General features: G+C 33.3%; 8 non-coding genes across 8 annotated transcripts; all 8 read right to left on the minus strand.

The window, feature by feature from the left end:
- Nucleotides 1–3,865: 3,865 nt before the first annotated feature.
- TRNAL-UAG (transfer RNA leucine (anticodon UAG)) lies at nucleotides 3,866–3,947 on the minus strand. Its single transcript has one exon. It is a non-coding gene; the product is annotated as a tRNA-Leu (tRNA).
- A 1,649-nt stretch (nucleotides 3,948–5,596) lies between these two features.
- On the minus strand, nucleotides 5,597–5,678 carry TRNAL-UAG (transfer RNA leucine (anticodon UAG)). The gene has a single exon. It is a non-coding gene; the product is annotated as a tRNA-Leu (tRNA).
- Nucleotides 5,679–7,328: 1,650 nt separating this feature from the next.
- TRNAL-UAG (transfer RNA leucine (anticodon UAG)) lies at nucleotides 7,329–7,410 on the minus strand. The gene has a single exon. It is a non-coding gene; the product is annotated as a tRNA-Leu (tRNA).
- A 5,114-nt stretch (nucleotides 7,411–12,524) lies between these two features.
- Nucleotides 12,525–12,606, minus strand: TRNAL-UAG (transfer RNA leucine (anticodon UAG)). Its single transcript has one exon. It is a non-coding gene; the product is annotated as a tRNA-Leu (tRNA).
- Nucleotides 12,607–14,256: 1,650 nt separating this feature from the next.
- On the minus strand, nucleotides 14,257–14,338 carry TRNAL-UAG (transfer RNA leucine (anticodon UAG)). Its single transcript has one exon. It is a non-coding gene; the product is annotated as a tRNA-Leu (tRNA).
- A 1,650-nt stretch (nucleotides 14,339–15,988) lies between these two features.
- TRNAL-UAG (transfer RNA leucine (anticodon UAG)) lies at nucleotides 15,989–16,070 on the minus strand. Its single transcript has one exon. It is a non-coding gene; the product is annotated as a tRNA-Leu (tRNA).
- Nucleotides 16,071–19,452: 3,382 nt separating this feature from the next.
- TRNAL-UAG (transfer RNA leucine (anticodon UAG)) lies at nucleotides 19,453–19,534 on the minus strand. The gene has a single exon. It is a non-coding gene; the product is annotated as a tRNA-Leu (tRNA).
- Nucleotides 19,535–21,182: 1,648 nt separating this feature from the next.
- Nucleotides 21,183–21,264, minus strand: TRNAL-UAG (transfer RNA leucine (anticodon UAG)). The gene has a single exon. It is a non-coding gene; the product is annotated as a tRNA-Leu (tRNA).
- Between the last annotated feature and the right edge of the window lie 619 nt (nucleotides 21,265–21,883).

A 21,883-nucleotide genomic window follows, 5' to 3' on the forward strand; every position in this document is an offset into this window, starting at 1 on the left:
GGTTAGCTCACAGATCTAGAACATCAAAATTAAAGTGTTTTTTTGTTTTAAAGTATTAATTGAAAAGATGTCAGCAAAGGTTAAAAGAAAGTTCATTATTAAACATAAATCCGATGAGAAATTCAGATTTTTTATAGAATTGCATTTTGTTTATTTTCATTGAAATAATAAAAGAAATTGAGATGCATGAAGTAATAAAATATTAGTTCTGATAGGGCACATAATTACTTCATGCAACATTAAAATTTGAATATCTTTATTGTTAGCAGATATCATTATTTTAAAGGTTTGAGAAGACTGTTGCAACTATGATGAACTGTTGGGAACTTGGTGGCTAATGCAGGGTACTATCACCAACCTTTTTCAGTTGGTTAATATCTGATCTAAAATCAATTCTTTGGAAAATAAGATTGGCAGCAGTGGGATTGCCTCCGAAGAGACTGGAGCCTACATCCAGCGCCTTAGACCGCTCGGCCATGCTACCACTGGCGCACATGGAGTTCTTATATCACAGATCTTTCATTTAATTAAGATTGCTGCAAATTAAATGTTTAATTTTGTTTTAAAGCGACACTTGGAAAGAAGTGTCATGTTAAAAGTCTATGAAATGATAAACAATACGCTAATACAAGAATTCAATGAAAGGTAAAAACATCCATGTTATACTTGGTAATATTGATGAGAACTGATTTTTTAATTTTCTCAGTTACTTTTTGTTTGTTTTAACTGACATATTCAAAAATTGAGATGCTTGCTAGATGCATAATGTAGATCGCAGAGATATTGAAAGCCACTTTTTGAGAGCAACAATACAATTTAGATAGTTCTAAAAAAGGTTTGAGAAAACTATTAAAACCATGATAACTTGTTTTGAGCTACTGCATGTGACAGCTTATGGTGTGCTTCCACCAACCAAATTTAGCTTCTTTTATACCTTATCTACTTTAGGAATACACTTTGATATATATCACTGGATCTTCTCCTTGGAGAATAAATATGGCAGCAGTGGGATTTGATTCCAGCAGCTTGAATAGCTCTGTCATCCTACAACCTGCTGTACACTTTAAAATATTTTAACTCTCATATCTGGAATGTCATTCAAAACTTTACCCAAAGTCAGGAAAAGCAGAGATAAAATGTAAAAGAAGCCATGTACATTTAACAAGTAATGATTATATTTGTCTTCAGATTTCCTTCATTTAGTGCAACTGATGTATCCAAATAACTTTGAAGTACTATTCAAATGCCTAAGATAGACAGCTGTGAGATTAAAATCCAGAAAGATAGGAAAGATAGAGAAAGCGGAATATAAATCCATCAATTTATACCAATGAGTCACGTTACCAACATTTCCATCTCTAATTGTATGATAAGACCACTCAGTAATTAAATATTAGTTATGATATTACTTCTAATTACTTCATGCCAACTTCATTTTGGCTCATCTTTACTCTTAGCAATTAACATTTTTAAAATGTTTGGGAAGTCTCTTGTAACAATGATGAACTGTTGAGTAGCTATAGGAATCTTCCACCAACCAACTTCAGCTGGGTAATATCCTATCTAATGGAAAAAAAGAATCACTTTGCCATCAATAACTGCCCTACTCTTTGTATAATAAAGATGGCAGTAGTGAGATTTGCACCCACGCCTCCAAAGAGACTGGAGCCTTAATCCAGCGCCTTAGACTGCTCGGCCATGCTACCACATGTGCATGTTGTTAGGTTAGCTCACAGATCTAGAACATCAAAATTAAAGGGTTTTTTTTTTTAAAGTATTAATTGAAAAGATGTCAGCAAAGGTTAAAAGAAAGTTCATTATTAAACATAAATCCGATGAGAAATTCAGATTTTTTATTGAATTGCATTTTGTTTATTTTCATTGAAATAATAAAAGAAATTGAGATGCATGAAGTAATAAAATATTAGTTCTGATAGGGCACATAATTACTTCATGCAACATTAAAATTTGAATATCTTTATTGTTAGCAGATATCATTATTTTAAAGGTTTGAGAAGACTGTTGCAACTATGATGAACTGTTGGGAACTTGGTGGCTAATGCAGGGTACTATCACCAACCTTTTTCAGTTGGTTAATATCTGATCAAAAATCAATTCTTTGGAAAATAAGATTGGCAGCAGTGGGATTTGAACCCATGCCTCCGAAGAGACTGGAGCCTACATCCAGCGCCTTAGACTGCTCGGCCATGCTACCACTGGCGCACATGGAGTTCTTATCTCACAGATCTTTCATTTAATTAAGATTGCTGCAAATTAAATGTTTAATTTTGTTTTAAAGCGACACTTGGAAAGAAGTGTCATGTTAAAAGTCTATGAAATGATAAACAATACGCTAATACAAGAATTCAATGAAAGGTAAAAACATCCATGTTATACTTGGTAATATTGATGAGAACTGATTTTTTAATTTTCTCAGTTACTTTTTGTTTGTTTTAACTGACATATTCAAAAATTGAGATGCTTGCTAGATGCATAATGTAGATCGCAGAGATATTGAAAGCCACTTTTTGAGAGCAACAATACAATTTAGATAGTTCTAAAAAAGGTTTGAGAAAACTATTAAAACCATGATAACTTGTTTTGAGCTACTGCATGTGACAGCTTATGGTGTGCTTCCACCAACCAAATTTAGCTTCTTTTATACCTTATCTACTTTAGGAATACACTTTGATATATATCACTGGATCTTCTCCTTGGAGAATAAATATGGCAGCAGTGGGATTTGATTCCAGCAGCTTGAATAGCTCTGTCATCCTACAACCTGCTGTACACTTTAAAATATTTTAACTCTCATATCTGGAATGTCATTCAAAACTTTACCCAAAGTCAGGAAAAGCAGAGATAAAATGTAAAAGAAGCCATGTACATTTAACAAGTAATGATTATATTTGTCTTCAGATTTCCTTCATTTAGTGCAACTGATGTATCCAAATAACTTTGAAGTACTATTCAAATGCCTAAGATAGACAGCTGTGAGATTAAAATCCAGAAAGATAGGAAAGATAGAGAAAGCGGAATATAAATCCATCAATTTATACCAATGAGTCACGTTGCCAACATTTCCATCTCTAATTGTATGATAAGACCACTCAGTAATTAAATATTAGTTATGATATTACTTCTAATTACTTCATGCCAACTTCATTTTGGCTCATCTTTACTCTTAGCAATTAACATTTTTAAAACGTTTGGGAAGTCTCTTGTAACAATGATGAACTGTTGAGTAGCTATAGGAATCTTCCACCAACCAACTTCAGCTGGGTAATATCCTATCTAATGGAAAAAAAGAATCACTTTGCCATCAATAACTGCCCTACTCTTTGTATAATAAAGATGGCAGTAGTGAGATTTGCACCCACGCCTCCAAAGAGACTGGAGCCTTAATCCAGCGCCTTAGACTGCTCGGCCATGCTACCACATGTGCATGTTGTTAGGTTAGCTCACAGATCTAGAACATCAAAATTAAAGGGTTTTTTTGTTTTAAAGTATTAATTGAAAAGATGTCAGCAAAGGTTAAAAGAAAGTTCATTATTAAACATAAATCCGATGAGAAATTCAGATTTTTTATAGAATTGCATTTTGTTTATTTTCATTGAAATAATAAAAGAAATTGAGATGCATGAAGTAATAAAATATTAGTTCTGATAGGGCACATAATTACTTCATGCAACATTAAAATTTGAATATCTTTATTGTTAGCAGATATCATTATTTTAAAGGTTTGAGAAGACTGTTGCAACTATGATGAACTGTTGGGAACTTGGTGGCTAATGCAGGGTACTATCACCAACCTTTTTCAGTTGGTTAATATCTGATCTAAAATCAATTCTTTGGAAAATAAGATTGGCAGCAGTGGGATTTGAACCCATGCCTCCGAAGAGACTGGAGCCTACATCCAGCGCCTTAGACCGCTCGGCCATGCTACCACTGGCGCACATGGAGTTCTTATATCACAGATCTTTCATTTAATTAAGATTGCTGCAAATTAAATGTTTAATTTTGTTTTAAAGCGACACTTGGAAAGAAGTGTCATGTTAAAAGTCTATGAAATGATAAACAATACGCTAATACAAGAATTCAATGAAAGGTAAAAACATCCATGTTATACTTGGTAATATTGATGAGAACTGATTTTTTAATTTTCTCAGTTACTTTTTGTTTGTTTTAACTGACATATTCAAAAATTGAGATGCTTGCTAGATGCATAATGTAGATCGCAGAGATATTGAAAGCCACTTTTTGAGAGCAACAATACAATTTAGATAGTTCTAAAAAAGGTTTGAGAAAACTATTAAAACCATGATAACTTGTTTTGAGCTACTGCATGTGACAGCTTATGGTGTGCTTCCACCAACCAAATTTAGCTTCTTTTATACCTTATCTACTTTAGGAATACACTTTGATATATATCACTGGATCTTCTCCTTGGAGAATAAATATGGCAGCAGTGGGATTTGATTCCAGCAGCTTGAATAGCTCTGTCATCCTACAACCTGCTGTACACTTTAAAATATTTTAACTCTCATATCTGGAATGTCATTCAAAACTTTACCCAAAGTCAGGAAAAGCAGAGATAAAATGTAAAAGAAGCCATGTACATTTAACAAGTAATGATTATATTTGTCTTCAGATTTCCTTCATTTAGTGCAACTGATGTATCCAAATAACTTTGAAGTACTATTCAAATGCCTAAGATAGACAGCTGTGAGATTAAAATCCAGAAAGATAGGAAAGATAGAGAAAGCGGAATATAAATCCATCAATTTATACCAATGAGTCACGTTACCAACATTTCCATCTCTAATTGTATGATAAGACCACTCAGTAATTAAATATTAGTTATGATATTACTTCTAATTACTTCATGCCAACTTCATTTTGGCTCATCTTTACTCTTAGCAATTAACATTTTTAAAATGTTTGGGAAGTCTCTTGTAACAATGATGAACTGTTGAGTAGCTATAGGAATCTTCCACCAACCAACTTCAGCTGGGTAATATCCTATCTAATGGAAAAAAAGAATCACTTTGCCATCAATAACTGCCCTACTCTTTGTATAATAAAGATGGCAGTAGTGAGATTTGCACCCACGCCTCCAAAGAGACTGGAGCCTTAATCCAGCGCCTTAGACTGCTCGGCCATGCTACCACATGTGCATGTTGTTAGGTTAGCTCACAGATCTAGAACATCAAAATTAAAGGGTTTTTTTTTTTAAAGTATTAATTGAAAAGATGTCAGCAAAGGTTAAAAGAAAGTTCATTATTAAACATAAATCCGATGAGAAATTCAGATTTTTTATTGAATTGCATTTTGTTTATTTTCATTGAAATAATAAAAGAAATTGAGATGCATGAAGTAATAAAATATTAGTTCTGATAGGGCACATAATTACTTCATGCAACATTAAAATTTGAATATCTTTATTGTTAGCAGATATCATTATTTTAAAGGTTTGAGAAGACTGTTGCAACTATGATGAACTGTTGGGAACTTGGTGGCTAATGCAGGGTACTATCACCAACCTTTTTCAGTTGGTTAATATCTGATCAAAAATCAATTCTTTGGAAAATAAGATTGGCAGCAGTGGGATTTGAACCCATGCCTCCGAAGAGACTGGAGCCTACATCCAGCGCCTTAGACCGCTCGGCCATGCTACCACTGGCGCACATGGAGTTCTTATATCACAGATCTTTCATTTAATTAAGATTGCTGCAAATTAAATGTTTAATTTTGTTTTAAAGCGACACTTGGAAAGAAGTGTCATGTTAAAAGTCTATGAAATGATAAACAATACGCTAATACAAGAATTCAATGAAAGGTAAAAACATCCATGTTATACTTGGTAATATTGATGAGAACTGATTTTTTAATTTTCTCAGTTACTTTTTGTTTGTTTTAACTGACATATTCAAAAATTGAGATGCTTGCTAGATGCATAATGTAGATCGCAGAGATATTGAAAGCCACTTTTTGAGAGCAACAATACAATTTAGATAGTTCTAAAAAAGGTTTGAGAAAACTATTAAAACCATGATAACTTGTTTTGAGCTACTGCATGTGACAGCTTATGGTGTGCTTCCACCAACCAAATTTAGCTTCTTTTATACCTTATCTACTTTAGGAATACACTTTGATATATATCACTGGATCTTCTCCTTGGAGAATAAATATGGCAGCAGTGGGATTTGATTCCAGCAGCTTGAATAGCTCTGTCATCCTACAACCTGCTGTACACTTTAAAATATTTTAACTCTCATATCTGGAATGTCATTCAAAACTTTACCCAAAGTCAGGAAAAGCAGAGATAAAATGTAAAAGAAGCCATGTACATTTAACAAGTAATGATTATATTTGTCTTCAGATTTCCTTCATTTAGTGCAACTGATGTATCCAAATAACTTTGAAGTACTATTCAAATGCCTAAGATAGACAGCTGTGAGATTAAAATCCAGAAAGATAGGAAAGATAGAGAAAGCGGAATATAAATCCATCAATTTATACCAATGAGTCACGTTGCCAACATTTCCATCTCTAATTGTATGATAAGACCACTCAGTAATTAAATATTAGTTATGATATTACTTCTAATTACTTCATGCCAACTTCATTTTGGCTCATCTTTACTCTTAGCAATTAACATTTTTAAAACGTTTGGGAAGTCTCTTGTAACAATGATGAACTGTTGAGTAGCTATAGGAATCTTCCACCAACCAACTTCAGCTGGGTAATATCCTATCTAATGGAAAAAAAGAATCACTTTGCCATCAATAACTGCCCTACTCTTTGTATAATAAAGATGGCAGTAGTGAGATTTGCACCCACGCCTCCAAAGAGACTGGAGCCTTAATCCAGCGCCTTAGACTGCTCGGCCATGCTACCACATGTGCATGTTGTTAGGTTAGCTCACAGATCTAGAACATCAAAATTAAAGGGTTTTTTTGTTTTAAAGTATTAATTGAAAAGATGTCAGCAAAGGTTAAAAGAAAGTTCATTATTAAACATAAATCCGATGAGAAATTCAGATTTTTTATAGAATTGCATTTTGTTTATTTTCATTGAAATAATAAAAGAAATTGAGATGCATGAAGTAATAAAATATTAGTTCTGATAGGGCACATAATTACTTCATGCAACATTAAAATTTGAATATCTTTATTGTTAGCAGATATCATTATTTTAAAGGTTTGAATAGACTGTTGCAACTATGATGAACTGTTGGGAACTTGGTGGCTAATGCAGGGTACTATCACCAACCTTTTTCAGTTGGTTAATATCTGATCAAAAATCAATTCTTTGGAAAATAAGCTTGGCAGCAGTGGGATTTGAATCCACGCCTCCGAAGAGACTGGAGTCTAAATCCACTGCCTTAGACCGCTCGGCCATGCTACCACTGGCACACATGGAGTTCTTATCTCACAGATCTTTCATATAATTAAGATTGCTGCAAATTAAATGTTTAATTTTGTTTTAAAGCGACACTTGGAAAGAAGTGTCATGTTAAAAGTCTATGAAATGAAAAACAATTCGCTAATACAAGATTTCAATGAAAGGTAAAAACATCCATGTTTTACTTGCTAATATTGATGAGAACTGATTTTTTAATTTTCTCAGTTACTTTTTGTTTGTTTTAACTGACATATTCAAAAATTGAGATGCTTGCTAGATGCATAATGTAGATCGCAGAGATATTCAAAGCCACTTTTGGAGAGCAACTATACATTTTAGATAGTTCTAAAAAAGGTTTGAGAAAACTATTAAAACCATGATAACTTGTTTTGAGCTACTGCATGTGACAGCTTATGGTGTGCTTCCATTAACCAAATTTAGCTTCTTTTATACCTTATCTACTTTAGGAAAGCACTTTGATATATATCACTGGATCTTCTCCTTGGAGAATAAATATGGCAGCAGTGGGATTTGATTCCAGCAGCTTGAATAGCTCTGTCATCCTACAACCTGCTGTACACTTTAAAATATTTTAACTCTCATATCTGGAATGTCATTCAAAACTTTACCCAAAGTCAGGAAAAGCAGAGATAAAATGTAAAAGAAGCCAGGTACATTTAACAAGTAATGATTATATTTGTCTTCAGATTTCCTTCATTTAGTGCAACTGATGTATCCAAATAACTTTGAAGTACTATTCAAATGCCTAATATAGACAGCTGTGAGATTAAAATCCAGAAAGATAGGAAAGATAGAGAAATCGGAATATAAATCCATCAATTTATACCAATGAGTCACGTTGCCAACATTTCCATCTCTAATTGTATGATAAGACCACTCAGTAATTAAATATTAGTTATGATATTACTTCTAATTACTTCATGCCAACTTAATTTTGGCTCATCTTTGCTCTTAGCAGATAACATTTTTAAAACGTTTGGGAAGTCTCTTGTAACAATGATGAACTGTTGAGTAGCTATAGGAATCTTCCACCAACCAACTTCAGTTGGGTATTATCCTATCTAATGGAAAAAAAGAATCACTTTGCCATCAATAACTGCCCAACTCTTTGTATAATAAAGATGGCAGTAGTGAGATTTGCACCCACACCTCCAAAGAGACTGGAGCCTTAATCCAGCGCCTTAGACTGCTCGGCCATGCTACCACATGTGCATGTTGTTAGGGTAGTTCACAGATCTAGAACATCAAAATAAAAGGGTTTTTTTGTTTTAAAGTATTAATTGAAAAGATGTCAGCAAAATTTAAAAGAAAGTTCATTATTAAACATAAATCCGATGAGAAATTCAGATTTTTTATAGAATTGCATTTTGTTTATTTTCATTAAAATAACAAAAGAAATTGAGATGCATGAAGTAATAAAATATTAGTTCTGATAGGGCACATAATTACTTCATGCAACATTAAAATTTGAATATCTTTATTGTTAGCAGATATCATTATTTTAAAGGTTTGAATAGACTGTTGCAACTATGATGAACTGTTGGGAACTTGGTGGCTAATGCAGGGTACTATCACCAACCTTTTTCAGTTGGTTAATATCTGATCAAAAATCAATTCTTTTGAAAATAAGCTTGGCAGCAGTGGGATTTGAATCCACGCCTCTGAAGAGACTGGAGCCTACATCCAGCGCCTTAGACCGCTCGGCAATGCTACCACTGGCACACATGGAGTTCTTATCTCACAGATCTTTCATATAATTAAGATTGCTGCAAATTAAATGTTTAATTTTGTTTTAAAGCGACACTTGGAAAGAAGTGTCATGTTAAAAGTCTATGAAATGAAAAACAATTCGCTAATACAAGATTTCAATGAAAGGTAAAAACATCCATGTTTTACTTGGTAATATTGATGAGAACTGATTTTTTAATTTTCTCAGTTACTTTTTGTTTGTTTTAACTGACATATTCAAAAATTGAGATGCTTGCTAGATGCATAATGTAGATCGCAGAGATATTCAAAGCCACTTTTGGAGAGCAACAATACATTTTAGATAGTTCTAAAAAAGGTTTGAGAAAACTATTAAAACCATGATAACTTGTTTTGAGCTACTGCATGTGACAGCTTTTGGTGTGCTTCCATTAACCAAATTTAGCTTATTTTATACCTTATCTACTTTAGGAAAGCACTTTGATATATATCACTGGATCTTCTCCTTGGAGAATAAATATGGCAGCAGTGGGATTTGATTCCAGCAGCTTGAATAGCTCTGTCATCCTACAACCTGCTGTACACTTTAAAATATTTTAACTCTCATATCTGGAATGTCATTCAAAACTTTACCCAAAGTCAGGAAAAGCAGAGATAAAATGTAAAAGAAGCCAGGTAAATTTAACAAGTAATGATTATATTTGTCTTCAGATTTCCTTCATTTAGTGCAACTGATGTATCCAAATAACTTTGAAGTACTATTCAAATGCCTAAGATAGACAGCTGTGAGATTAAAATCCAGAAAGATAGGAAAGATAGAGAAATCGGAATATAAATCCATCAATTTATACCAATGAGCCACGTTGCCAACATTTCCATCTCTAATTGTATGATAAGACCACTCAGTAATTAAATATTAGTTATGATATTACTTCTAATTACTTCATGCCAACTTAATTTTGGCTCATCTTTGATCTTAGCAGATAACATTTTTAAAATGTTTGGGAAGTCTCTTGTAACAATGATGAACTGTTGAGTAGCTATAGGAATCTTCCACCAACCAACTTCAGTTGGGTATTATCCTATCTAATGGAAAAAAAGAATCACTTTGCCATCAATAACTGCCCAACTCTTTGTATAATAAAGATGGCAGTAGTGAGATTTGCACCCACGCCTCCAAAGAGACTGGAGCCTTAATCCAGCGCCTTAGACTGCTCGGCCATGCTACCACATGTGCATGTTGTTAGGTTAGCTCACAGATCTAGAACATCAAAATTAAAGGGTTTTTTTGTTTTAAAGTATTAATTGAAAAGATGTCAGCAAAGGTTAAAAGAAAGTTCATTATTAAACATAAATCCGATGAGAAATTCAGATTTTTTATTGAATTGCATTTTGTTTATTTTCATTGAAATAATAAAAGAAATTGAGATGCATGAAGTAATAAAATATTAGTTCTGATAGGGCACATAATTACTTCATGCAACATTAAAATTTGAATATCTTTATTGTTAGCAGATATCATTATTTTAAAGGTTTGAGAAGACTGTTGCAACTATGATGAACTGTTGGGAACTTGGTGGCTAATGCAGGGTACTATCACCAACCTTTTTCAGTTGGTTAATATCTGATCAAAAATCAATTCTTTGGAAAATAAGATTGGCAGCAGTGGGATTTGAACCCATGCCTCCGAAGAGACTGTAGCCTACATCCAGCGCCTTAGACCGCTTGGCCATGCTACCACTGGCGCACATGGAGTTTTTATCTCACAGATCTTTCATTTAATTAAGATTGCTGCAAATTAAATGTTTAATTTTGTTTTAAAGCGACACTTGGAAAGAAGTGTCATGTTAAAAGTCTATGAAATGATAAACAATACGCTAATACAAGAATTCAATGAAAGGTAAAAACATCCATGTTATACTTGGTAATATTGATGAGAACTGATTTTTTAATTTTCTCAGTTACTTTTTGTTTGTTTTAACTGACATATTCAAAAATTGAGATGCTTGCTAGATGCATAATGTAGATCGCAGAGATATTCAAAGCCACTTTTTGAGAGCAACAATACAATTTAGGTAGTTCTAAAAAAGGTTTGAGAAAACTATTAAAACCATGATAACTTGTTTTGAGCTACTGCATGTGACAGCTTATGGTGTGCTTCCACCAACCAAATTTAGCTTCTTTTATACCTTATCTACTTTAGGAATACACTTTGATATATATCACTGGATCTTCTCCTTGGAGAATAAATATGGCAGCAGTGGGATTTGATTCCAGCAGCTTGAATAGCTCTGTCATCCTACAACCTGCTGTACACTTTAAAATATTTTAACTCTCATATCTGGAATGTCATTCAAAACTTTACCCAAAGTCAGGAAAAGCAGAGATAAAATGTAAAAGAAGCCAGGTACATTTAACAAGTAATGATTATATTTGTCTTCAGATTTCCTTCATTTAGTGCAACTGATGTATCCAAATAACTTTGAAGTACTATTCAAATGCCTAAGATAGACAGCTGTGAGATTAAAATCCAGAAAGATAGGAAAGATAGAGAAATCGGAATATAAATCCATCAATTTATACCAATGAGTCACGTTGCCAACATTTCCATCTCTAATTGTATGATAAGACCACTCAGTAATTAAATATTAGTTATGATATTACTTCTAATTACTTCATGCCAACTTAATTTTGGCTCATCTTTACTCTTAGCAGATAACATTTTTAAAACGTTTGGGAAGTCTCTTGTAACAATGATGAACTGTTGAGTAGCTATAGGAATCTTCCACCAACCAACTTCAGTTGGGTATTATCCTATCTAATGGAAAAAAAGAATCACTTTGCCATCAATAACTGCCCAACTCTTTGTATAATAAAGATGGCAGTAGTGAGATTTGCACCCACACCTCCAAAGAGACTGGAGCCTTAATCCAGCGCCTTAGACTGCTCGGCCATGCTACCACATGTGCATGTTGTTAGGGTAGCTCACAGATCTAGAACATCAAAATAAAAGGGTTTTTTTGTTTTAAAGTATTAATTGAAAAGATGTCAGCAAAATTTAAAAGAAAGTTCATTATTAAACATAAATCCGATGAGAAATTCAGATTTTTTATAGAATTGCATTTTGTTTATTTTCATTGAAATAACAAAAGAAATTGAGATGCATGAAGTAATAAAATATTAGTTCTGATAGGGCACATAATTACTTCATGCAAAATTTAAATTTGAATATCTTTATTGTTAGCAGATATCATTATTTTAAAGGTTTGAATAGACTGTTGCAACTATGACGAACTGTTGGGAACTTGGTGGCTAATGCAGGGTACTATCACCAACCTTTTTCAGTTGGTTAATATCTGATCAAAAATCAATTCTTTGGAAAATAAGCTTGGCAGCAGTGGGATTTGAATCCACGCCTCCGAAGAGACTGCAGCCTAAATCCAGCGCCTTAGACCGCTCGGCCATGCTACCACTGGCACACATGGAGTTCTTATCTCACAGATCTTTCAAATAATTAAGATTTCTGCAAATTAAATGTTTAATTTTGTTTTAAAGCGACACTTGGAAAGAAGTGTCATGTTAAAAGTCTATGAAATGAAAAACAATTCGCTAATACAAGATTTCAATGAAAGGTAAAAACATCCATGTTTTACTTGGTAATATTGATGAGAACTGATTTTTTAATTTTCTCAGTTACTTTTTGTTTGTTTTAACTGACATATTCAAAAATTGAGATGCTTGCTAGATGCATAATGTAGATCGCAGAGATATTCAAAGCCACTTTTGGAGAGCAACAATACATTTTAGATAGTTCTAAAAAAGGTTTGAGAAAACTATTAAAACCATGATAACTTGTTTTGAGCTACTGCATGTGACAGCTTATGGTGTGCTTCCACTAACCAAATTTAGCTTCTTTTATACCTTATCTACTTTAGGAAAGCACTTTGATATATATCACTGGATCTTCTCCTTGGAGAATAAATATGGCAGCAGTGGGATTTGATTCCAGCAGCTTGAATAGCTCTGTCATCCTACAACCTGCTGTACACTTTAAAATATTTTAACTCTCATATCTGGAATGTCATTCAAAACTTTACCCAAAGTCAGGAAAAGCAGAGATAAAATGTAAAAGAAGCCAGGTACATTTAACAAGTAATGATTATATTTGTCTTCAGCTTTCCTTCATTTAGTGCAACTGATGTATCCAAATAACTTTGAAGTACTATTCAAATGCCTAAGATAGACAGCTGTGAGATTAAAATCCAGAAAGATAGGAAAGATAGAGAAATCGGAATATAAATCCATCAATTTATACCAATGAGGCACGTTGCCAACATTTCCATCTCTAATTGTATGATAAGACCACTCAGTAATTAAATATTAGTTATGATATTACTTCTAATTACTTCATGCCAACTTAATTTTGGCTCATCTTTGCTCTTAGCAGATAACATTTTTAAAACGTTTGGGAAGTCTCTTGTAACAATGATGAACTGTTGAGTAGCTATAGGAATCTTCCACCAACCAACTTCAGTTGGGTAATATCCTATCTAATGGAAAAAAAGAATCACTTTGCCATCAATAACTGGCCTACTCTTTGTATAATAAAGATGGCAGTAGTGAGATTTGCACCCACACCTCCAAAGAGACTGGAGCCTTAATCCAGTGCCTTAGACTGCTCGGCCATGCTACCACATGTGCATGTTGTTAGGGTAGCTCACAGATCTAGAACATCAAAATAAAAGGGTTTTTTTGATTTAAAGTACTAATTGAAAAGATGTCAGCAAAATTTAAAAGAAAGTTCATTATTAAACATAAATCCGATGAGAAATTCAGATTTTTTATAGAAATGCATTTTGTTTATTTTCATTGAAATAACAAAAGAAATTGAGATGCATGAAGTAATAAAATATTAGTTCTGATAGGGCACATAATTACTTCATGCAAAATTAAAATTTGAATATCTTTATTGTTAGCAGATATCATTATTTTAAAGGTTTGAATAGACTGTTGCAACTATGACGAACTGTTGGGAACTTGGTGGCTAATGCAGGGTACTATCACCAACCTTTTTCAGTTGGTTAATATCTGATCAAAAATCAATTCTTTGGAAAATAAGCTTGGCAGCAGTGGGATTTGAATCCACGCCTCCGAAGAGACTGCAGCCTAAATCCAGCGCCTTAGACCGCTCGGCCATGCTACCACTGGCACACATGGAGTTCTTATCTCACAGATCTTTCAAATAATTAAGATTTCTGCAAATTAAATGTTTAATTTTGTTTTAAAGCGACACTTGGAAAGAAGTGTCATGTTAAAAGTCTATGAAATGAAAAACAATTCGCTAATACAAGATTTCAATGAAAGGTAAAAACATCCATGTTTTACTTGGTAATATTGATGAGAACTGATTTTTTTATTTTCTCAGTTACTTTTTGTTTGTTTTAACTGACATATTCAAAAATTGAGATGCTTGCTAGATGCATAATGTAGATCGCAGAGATATTCAAAGCCACTTTTGGAGAGCAACAATACATTTTAGATAGTTCTAAAAAAGGTTTGAGAAAACTATTAAAACCATGATAACTTGTTTTGAGCTACTGCATGTGACAGCTTATGGTGTGCTTCCACTAACCAAATTTAGCTTCTTTTATACCTTATCTACTTTAGGAAAGCACTTTGATATATATCACTGGATCTTCTCCTTGGAGAATAAATATGGCAGCAGTGGGATTTGATTCCAGCAGCTTGAATAGCTCTGTCATCCTACAACCTGCTGTACACTTTAAAATATTTTAACTCTCATATCTGGAATGTCATTCAAAACTTTACCCAAAGTCAGGAAAAGCAGAGATAAAATGTAAAAGAAGCCAGGTACATTTAACAAGTAATGATTATATTTGTCTTCAGCTTTCCTTCATTTAGTGCAACTGATGTATCCAAATAACTTTGAAGTACTATTCAAATGCCTAAGATAGACAGCTGTGAGATTAAAATCCAGAAAGATAGGAAAGATAGAGAAATCGGAATATAAATCCATCAATTTATACCAATGAGGCACGTTGCCAACATTTCCATCTCTAATTGTATGATAAGACCACTCAGTAATTAAATATTAGTTATGATATTACTTCTAATTACTTCATGCCAACTTAATTTTGGCTCATCTTTGCTCTTAGCAGATAACATTTTTAAAACGTTTGGGAAGTCTCTTGTAACAATGATGAACTGTTGAGTAGCTATAGGAATCTTCCACCAACCAACTTCAGTTGGGTAATATCCTATCTAATGGAAAAAAAGAATCACTTTGCCATCAATAACTGGCCTACTCTTTGTATAATAAAGATGGCAGTAGTGAGATTTGCACCCACACCTCCAAAGAGACTGGAGCCTTAATCCAGTGCCTTAGACTGCTCGGCCATGCTACCACATGTGCATGTTGTTAGGGTAGCTCACAGATCTAGAACATCAAAATAAAAGGGTTTTTTTGATTTAAAGTACTAATTGAAAAGATGTCAGCAAAATTTAAAAGAAAGTTCATTATTAAACATAAATCCGATGAGAAATTCAGATTTTTTATAGAAATGCATTTTGTTTATTTTCATTGAAATAACAAAAGAAATTGAGATGCATGAAGTAATAAAATATTAGTTCTGATAGGGCACATAATTACTTCATGCAAAATTAAAATTTGAATATCTTTATTGTTAGCAGATATCATTATTTTAAAGGTTTGAATAGACTGTTGCAACTATGATGAACTGTTGGGAACTTGGTGGCTAATGCAGGGTACTATCACCAACCTTTTTCAGTTGGTTAATATCTGATCAAAAATCAATTCTTTGGAAAATAAGATTGGCAGCAGTGGGATTTGAACCCACGCCTCCGAAGAGACTGGAGCCTAAATCCAGCGCCTTAGACCGCTCGGCCATGCTACCACTGGCGCAAATGGAGTTCTTATCTCACAGATCTTTCATATAATTAAGATTGCTGCAAATTAAATGTTTAATTTTGTTTTAAAGCGACACTTGGAATGAAGTGTCATGTTAAAAGTCTATGAAATGAAAAACAATTCGCTAATACAAGATTTCAATGAAAGGTAAAAACATCCATGTTTTACTTGGTAATATTGATGAGAACTGATTTTTTAATTTTCTCAGTTACTTTTTGTTTGTTTTAACTGACATATTCAAAAATTGAGATGCTTGCTAGATGCATAATGTAGATCGCAGAGATATTCAAAGCCACTTTTGGAGAGCAACAATACATTTTAGATAGTTCTAAAAAAGGTTTGAGAAAACTATTAAAACCATGATAACTTGTTTTGAGCTACTGCATGTGACAGCTTATGGTGTGCTTCCATTAACCAAATTTAGCTTCTTTTATACCTTATCTACTTTAGGAAAGCACTTTGATATATATCACTGGATCTTCTCCTTGGAGAATAAATATGGCAGCAGTGGGATTTGATTCCAGCAGCTTGAATAGCTCTGTCATCCTACAACCTGCTTAACACTTTAAAATATTTTAGCTCTCATATCTGGAATGTCATTCAAAACTTTACCCAAAGTCAGGAAAAGCTGAGATAAAATGCAAAAGAAGCCAGGTACATTTAACAAGTAATGATTATATTTGTCTTCAAATTTCCTTCATTTAGTGCAACTGATGTATCCAAATAACTTTGAAGTACTATTCAAATGCCTAAGATAGACAGCTGTGAGATTAAAATCCAGAAAGATAGGAAAGATAGAGAAAGTGGAATATAAATCCATCAATTTATACCAATGAGTCACGTTGCCAACATTTCCATCTCTAATTGTATGATAAGACCACTCAGTAATTAAATATTAGTTATGATATTACTTCTAATTACTTCATGCCAACTTAATTTTGGCTCATCTTTACTCTTAGCAATTAACATTTTTAAAAAGTTTGGTAAGTCTCTTGTAACAATGATGAACTGTTGAGTAGCTATAGGAATCTTCCACCAACCAACTTCAGCTGGGTAATATCCTATCTAATGGAAAAAAAGAATCACTTTGCCATCAATAACTGCCCAACTCTTTGTATAATAAAGATGGCAGTAGTGAGATTTGCACCCACGCCTCCAAAGAGACTGGAGCCTTAATCCAGCGCCTTAGACTGCTCGGCCATGCTACCACATGTGCATGTTGTTAGGTTAGCTCACAGATCTAGAACATCAAAATTAAAGGGATTTTTTGTTTTAAAGTATTAATTGAAAAGATGTCAGCAAAGTTTAAAAGAAAGTTCATTATTAAACATAAATCCGATGAGAAATTCAGATTTTTTATTGAATTGCATTTTGTTTATTTTCATTGAAATAACAAAAGAAATTGAGATGCATGAAGTAATAAAATATTAGTTCTGATAGGGCACATAATTACTTCATGCAACATTAAAATTTGAATATCTTTATTGTTAGCAGATATCATTATTTTAAAGGTTTGAGAAGACTGTTGCAACTATGATGAACTGTTGGGAACTTGGTGGCTAATGCAGGGTACTATCACCAACCTTTTTCAGTTGGTTAATATCTGATCAAAAATCAATTCTTTGGAAAATAAGATTGGCAGCAGTGGAATTTGAACCCATGCCTCCGAAGAGACTGGAGCCTACATCCAGCGCCTTAGACCGCTCGGCCATGCTACCACTGGCGCACATGGAGTTCTTATCTCACAGATCTTTCATTTAATTAAGATTGCTGCAAATTAAATGTTTAATTTTGTTTTAAAGCGACACTTGGAAAGAAGTGTCATGTTAAAAGTCTATGAAATGATAAACAATACGCTAATACAAGAATTCAATGAAAGGTAAAAACATCCATGTTATACTTGGTAATATTGATGAGAACTGATTTTTTAATTTTCTCAGTTACTTTTTGTTTGTTTTAACTGACATATTCAAAAATTGAGATGCTTGCTAGATGCATAATGTAGATCGCAGAGATATTCAAAGCCACTTTTTGAGAGCAACAATACAATTTAGATAGTTCTAAAAAAGGTTTGAGAAAACTATTAAAACCATGATAACTTGTTTTGAGCTACTGCATGTGACAGCTTATGGTGTGCTTCCACCAACCAAATTTAGCTTCTTTTATACCTTATCTACTTTAGGAATACACTTTGATATATATCACTGGATCTTCTCCTTGGAGAATAAATATGACAGCAGTGGGATTTGATTCCAGCAGCTTGAATAGCTCTGTCATCCTACAACCTGCTGTACACTTTAAAATATTTTAACTCTCATATCTGGAATGTCATTCAAAACTTTACTCAAAGTCAGGAAAAGCAGAGATAAAATGTAAAAGAAGCCAGGTACATGTAACAAGTAATGATTATATTTGTCTTCAGATTTCCTTCATTTAGTGCAACTGATGTATTCAAATAACTTTGAAGTACTATTCAAATGCCTAAAATAGACAGCTGTGAGATTAAAATCCAGAAAGATAGGAAAGATAGAGAAATCGGAATATAAATCCATCAATTTATACCAATGAGTCACGTTGCCAAAATTTCCATCTCTAATTGTATGATAAGACCACTCAGTAATTAAATATTAGTTATGATATTACTTCTAATTACTTCATGCCAACTTAATTTTGGCTCATCTTTACTCTTAGCAGATAACATTTTTAAAACGTTTGGGAAGTCTCTTGTAACAATGATGAACTGTTGAGTAGCTATAGGAATCTTCCACCAACCAACTTCAGTTGGGTATTATCCTATCTAATGGAAAAAAAGAATTACTTTGCCATCAATAACTGCCCAACTCTTTGTATAATAAAGATGTCAGTAGTGAGATTTGCACCCACACCTCCAAAGGGACTGGAGCCTTAATCCAGCGCCTTAGACTGCTCGGCCATGCTACCACATGTGCATGTTGTTAGGGTAGCTCACAGATCTAGAACATCAAAATAAAAGGGATTTTTTGTTTTAAAGTATTAATTGAAAAGATGTCAGCAAAGGTTAAAAGAAAGTTCATTATTAAACATAAATCCGATGAGAAATTCAGATTTTTTATTGAATTGCATTTTGTTTATTTTCATTGAAATAACAAAAGAAATTGAGATTCATGAAGTAATAAAATATTAGTTCTGATGGGGCACATAATTACTTCATGCAAAATTAAAATTTGAATATCTTTATTGTTAGCAGATATCATTATTTTAAAGGTTTGAATAGACTGTTGCAACTATGATGAACTGTTGGGAACTTGGTGGCTAATGCAGGGTACTATCACCAACCTTTTTCAGTTGGTTAATATCTGATCAAAAATCAATTCTTTGGAAAATAAGCTTGGCAGCAGTGGGATTTGAATCCACGCCTCCGAAGAGACTGGAGCCTAAATCCAGCGCCTTAGACCGCTCGGCCATGCTACCACTGGCGCACATGGAGTTCTTATCTCACAGATCTTTCATATAATTAAGATTGCTGCAAATTAAATGTTTAATTTTGTTTTAAAGCGACACTTGGAAAGAAGTGTCATGTTAAAAGTCTATGAAATGAAAAACAATTCGCTAATACAAGATTTCAATGAAAGGTAAAAACATCCATGTTTTACTTGGTAATATTGATGAGAACTGATTTTTTTATTTTCTCAGTTACTTTTTGTTTGTTTTAACTGACATATTCAAAAATTGAGATGCTTGCTAGATGCATAATGTAGATCGCAGAGATATTCAAAGCCACTTTTTGAGAGCAACAATACATTTTAGATAGTTCTAAAAAAGGTTTGAGAAAACTATTAAAACCATGATAACTTGTTTTGAGCTACTGCATGTGACAGCTTATGGTGTGCTTCCACTAACCAAATTTAGCTTCTTTTATACCTTATCTACTTTAGGAAAGCACTTTGATATATATCACTGGATCTTCTCCTTGGAGAATAAATATGGCAGCAGTGGGATTTGATTCCAGCAGCTTGAATAGCTCTGTCATCCTACAACCTGCTGTACACTTTAAAATATTTTAACTCTCATATCTGGAATGTCATTCAAAACTTTACCCAGTCAGGAAAAGCTGAGATAAAATGCAAAAGAAGCCAGGTACATTTAACAAGTAATGATTATATTTGTCTTCAGATTTCCTTCATTTAGTGCAACTGATGTATCCAAATAACTTTGAAGTACTATTCAAATGCCTAAGATAGACAGCTGTGAGATTAAAATCCAGAAAGATAGGAAAGATAGAGAAATCGGAATATAAATCCATCAATTTATACCAATGAGTCACGTTGCCAACATTTCCATCTCTAATTGTATGATAAGACCACTCAGTAATTAAATATTAGTTATGATATTACTTCTAATTACTTCATGCCAACTTAATTTTGGCTCATCTTTACTCTTAGCAGATAACATTTTTAAAACGTTTGGGAAGTCTCTTGTAACAATGATGAACTGTTGAGTAGCTATAGGAATCTTCCACCAACCAACTTCAGTTGGGTAATATCCTATCTAATGGAAAAAAAGAATCACTTTGCCATCAATAACTGCCCTACTCTTTGTATAATAAAGATGGCAGTAGTGAGATTTGCACCCACACCTCCAAAGAGACTGGAGCCTTAATCCAGCGCCTTAGACTGCTCGGCCATGCTACCACATGTGCATGTTGTTAGGGTAGCTCACAGATCTAGAACATCAAAATAAAAGGGTTTTTTTGTTTTAAAGTATTAATTGAAAAGATGTCAGCAAAATTTAAAAGAAAGTTCATTATTAAACATAAATCCGATGAGAAATTCAGATTTTTTATAGAATTGCATTATGTTTATTTTCATTGAAATAACAAAAGAAATTGAGATGTATGAAGTAATAAAATATTAGTTCTGATAGGGCACATAATTACTTCATGCAAAATTAAAATTTGAATATCTTTATTGTTAGCAGATATCATTATTTTAAAGGTTTGAATAGACTGTTGCAACTATGATGAACTGTTGGGAACTTGGTGGCTAATGCAGGGTACTATCACCAACCTTTTTCAGTTGGTTAATATCTGATCAAAAATCAATTCTTTGGAAAATAAGCTTGGCAGCAGTGGGATTTGAACCCACGCCTTCGAAGAGACTGGAGCCTAAATCCAGTGCCTTAGACCGCTTGGCCATGCTACCACTGGCACACATGGTGTTCTTATCTCACAGATCTTTCATATAATTAAGATTGCTGCAAATTAAATGTTTAATTTTGTTTTAAAGCGACACTTGGAAAGAAGTGTCATGTTAAAAGTCTATGAAATGAAAAACAATTCGCTAATACAAGATTTCAATGAAAGGTAAAAACATCCATGTTTTACTTGGTAATATTGATGAGAACTGATTTTTTAATTTTCTCAGTTACTTTTTGTTTGTTTTAACTGACATATTCAAAAATTCAGATGCTTGCTAGATGCATAATGTAGATCGCAGAGATATTCAAAGCCACTTTTGGAGAGCAACAATACATTTTAGATAGTTCTAAAAAAGGTTTGAGAAAACTATTAAAACCATGATAACTTGTTTTGAGCTACTGCATGTGACAGCTTATGGTGTGCTTCCACTAACCAAATTTAGCTTCTTTTATACCTTATCTACTTTAGGAAAGCACTTTGATATATATCACTGGATCTTCTCCTTGGAGAATATATATGGCAGCAGTGGGATTTGATTCCAGCAGCTTGAATAGCTCTGTCATCCTACAACCTGCTTAACACTTTAAAATATTTTAGCTCTCATATCTGGAATGTCATTCAAA

This window comes from Taudactylus pleione, unplaced genomic scaffold, assembly GCF_031769625.1.
Source record: "Taudactylus pleione unplaced genomic scaffold, aTauple2 ptg000016l, whole genome shotgun sequence".
Taxonomy (NCBI): domain Eukaryota; kingdom Metazoa; phylum Chordata; class Amphibia; order Anura; family Myobatrachidae; genus Taudactylus; species Taudactylus pleione.